Source organism: Lampetra planeri, unplaced genomic scaffold (genome assembly GCF_965212315.1).
Source record: "Lampetra planeri unplaced genomic scaffold, kcLamPlan1.2.h2 scaffold_217, whole genome shotgun sequence".
NCBI classification, from domain to species: domain Eukaryota; kingdom Metazoa; phylum Chordata; class Hyperoartia; order Petromyzontiformes; family Petromyzontidae; genus Lampetra; species Lampetra planeri.
Genome location: NW_027614936.1, coordinates 112,501 through 115,507, shown reverse-complemented (window position 1 = coordinate 115,507; position 3,007 = coordinate 112,501). Strand labels below are relative to the sequence as shown.

Below are 3,007 nucleotides of genomic sequence, written 5' to 3'. Positions count from 1 at the left end.
TACACTTTTCGAAATCACCAAAATAAAGCCATGAAAGCTATGAAAAAGCAATCAAGACGAGGGGAAGGGGGGATTGTTGTCTTTGTACGCAGTTCCGGCCTCAAATAGGCGCTGCCTCCGCCACTACTCACCGCTGACAGATGGCACTTGCCCCAATGGGCCCGCTGAGGCTACACCGGCTGTAACCGCCCCCCACCCCTCCTTTTGCCTTCGTCTGAAACCGTGCGCAGATCCTGGACATGCCCCCAAAAAAGATGGTGGACGAAGCCCCAAACAAGACACTTTACTTTGGTGAGTCGAAGGCTCGGGCAGGCTGGTGTGTGAGTGAGCGGGTGGGTGGGTAGGTGAGTGGGTGGGTGGGTGAGTGAGTGGGTGGGTGGGTAGGTGAGCGGGTGGGTAGGTGAGCGGGTGGGTGGGTGAGTGAGTGGGTGTGTGGGTGTGTGAGTGAGCGGGTGGGTGGGTAGGTGAGCGGGGTGGGTGGGTGGGTGAGTGGGTGGGTGGGTGTGAGTGAGCGGGTGGGTGGGTAGGTGAGCGGGTGGGTGGGTGGGTGTGTGGGTGTGTGAGTGAGCGGGTGGGTGGGTAGGTGAGTGGGTGGGTGAGTGAGTGGGTGGGTGAGTGAGTGGGTGAGTGAGTGGGTGGGTGGGTTAGAGAGTTGTTGGGTAGGTGAGTAGGTAGGTGAGTGAGTGGGATAGTGTGTGGGTAGGTGAGTGGGTGAGTTGGTTCGGGCAGGCTGACGCCAGCGACATAACCCATTCCGTCTTGTTAGCTGGGGGGTGGCAGTGAGGCTCTTATAGGATTCTTTTGTGGGGGGGGGACTGGGGGGGGGGGGGTCTCTGAATATCCCGGAGGTGGGGCTCTCTGTAGAAGTCGCTAGGAAGCATAGGTGGGTTTGTGAGTGAGTGAGCGGGCGGGTGGGTAGGTGAGTGGGTGGGTGGGTAGGTGAGTGGGTGGGTGGGTGAGTGAGTGGGTGGGTGGGTGAGTGAGTGGGTGAGTAGGTGGGTGAGTGGTTGGGAAGGTGAGTAGGTAGGTGAGTCAGTGGGTGGCTGAGTGAGTGAGTGGGTGAGTGGGTGGGTGGGGAGGTGAGTGTGTGGTTGGGTAGGTGAGTGGGTGGGTGAGATAGTGGGTGGGTAGGTGAGTGGGTGAGTGGGTGAGTTGGTATGTAGGTGTATATGAAGGTGGGTAGGTAAGTGGCTGAGTGGGTATGTGGGCGACGTGTTGGCGGGTGACTCTGCGTGTGTCTCTCTGTCTCTCTGCAGACTCTGAGGGTCTCCCCTACAACCTGTCCCAGCAGCGTCCACCAGGAAGCCTGTCCCTGCACCGCGCACTGCAGGGACACCACCCTCAGCTGGTGGACTTTGTCAGCCGCTGCCTGCAGTACGAACCACGCTCACCCCTCGCTCACCACCACTCATCCCCACACCACTCACGCCCACTCACCACCCCAGACCTGTCAACACCTTATCAGTGCCCTACCTCACTACAGACCCAATTCAGACCTTTATTGGTCACTCACTGACCCTGATACATATCAACGTACATCCTGCAAAGTCCCATCACAAGGAACAAACACAAACAAATAGACACAAATTGTTTTTATCACCCAGAATTGAAACGGCTGCACTCCGTACGGACCTGAAAACTCAATTACCCTGTACAAGAATATCGAAAAAAACCATACGGGTTGACGGATCTGCAACCCACTCACCACCCACCACCACTCCCTTCCACCCTCTCCATCCCCCCACTCTCCTCCCACCTCCCACCCTGTCAAATCATCTCACCTTGCCCCTCTCACCACGTGTGCGTCTCCCCCCCCCCCACCCCTCCCTCCCTCCCCGTGCGTCTCCCAACAGATGGGATCCGAATCTCCGGATGACGCCTGAGCAGGCGCTGGCTCACAGCTGGCTACAAACCACCACCACCACCCGGGCCACCACCATCCGGGCCACCACCACCAGCAGGGCCACTCCCACCACCATCGGGCCACCACCACCATCCAGGCCACCACCACCATCCAGGCCACCACCACCATCCAGGCCACAACCATCAGCAAGGCCACCACCACCATCCAGGCCACAACCACCAGCAAGGCCACCACCACCATCCAGGCCACCACCACCATCCAGGCCACCACCACCATCCAGGCCACAACCACCATCCAGGCCACCACCACCATCCAGGCCACAACCACCATCCAGGCCACAACCACCAGCGAGGCCACCACCACCACCCCCACCATCACCAGCTGGGGCGACACCACCATCAGCAGCAGTGGAGGCACCACTCCTGTGCAGGGCTCTGCAGCTGCTGAGCCACGGTGAGTCTCTCTCTGTGTACCTCGCCTGGTACGCAGGAGGTCGTGGGTTCGATCCCGACCCTGATGAGACGTTAACTACCTCGCCTGGTACGCAGGAGGTCGTGGGTTCGATCCCGACCCTGATGTGATGTTAACTACCTCGCCTGGTACACAGGAGGTCGTGGGTTCGATCCCGACCCTGATGAGACGTTAACTACCTCGCCTGGTACGCAGGAGGTCGTGGGTTCGATCCCGACCCTGATGTGATGTTAACTACCTCGCCTGGTACGCAGGAGGTCGTGGGTTCGATCCCGACCCTGATGAGATGTTAACTACCTCGCCTGGTACACAGGAGGTCGTGGGTTCGATCCCGACCCTGATGTGATGTTAACTACCTCGCCTGGTACACAGGAGGTCGTGGGTTCGATCCCGACCCTGATGTGATGTTAACTACCTCGCCTGGTACACAGGAGGTCGTGGGTTCGATCCCGACCCTGATGAGAAGTTAACTACCTCGCCTGGTACACAGGAGGTCGTGGGTTCGATCCCGACCCTGATGAGACGTTAACTACCTCGCCTGGTACGCAGGAGGTCGTGGGTTCGATCCCGACCCTGATGTGATGTTAACTACCTCGCCTGGTACACAGGAGGTCGTGGGTTCGATCCCGACCCTGATGAGATGTTGACTACCTCGCCTGGTACGCAGGAGGT

At 59.3% G+C, this 3,007-nt stretch overlaps 1 long non-coding RNA gene across 1 annotated transcript; it reads left to right on the top strand.

The window, feature by feature from the left end:
• The first annotated feature begins 226 nt into the window (after positions 1-226).
• Positions 227-2,316, top strand: LOC144740456 (uncharacterized). Its single transcript, XR_013589645.1, has 3 exons — positions 227-291; positions 1,257-1,374; positions 1,854-2,316. It is a non-coding gene; the product is annotated as an uncharacterized LOC144740456 (long non-coding RNA).
• The last annotated feature ends 691 nt before the right edge of the window (positions 2,317-3,007 follow it).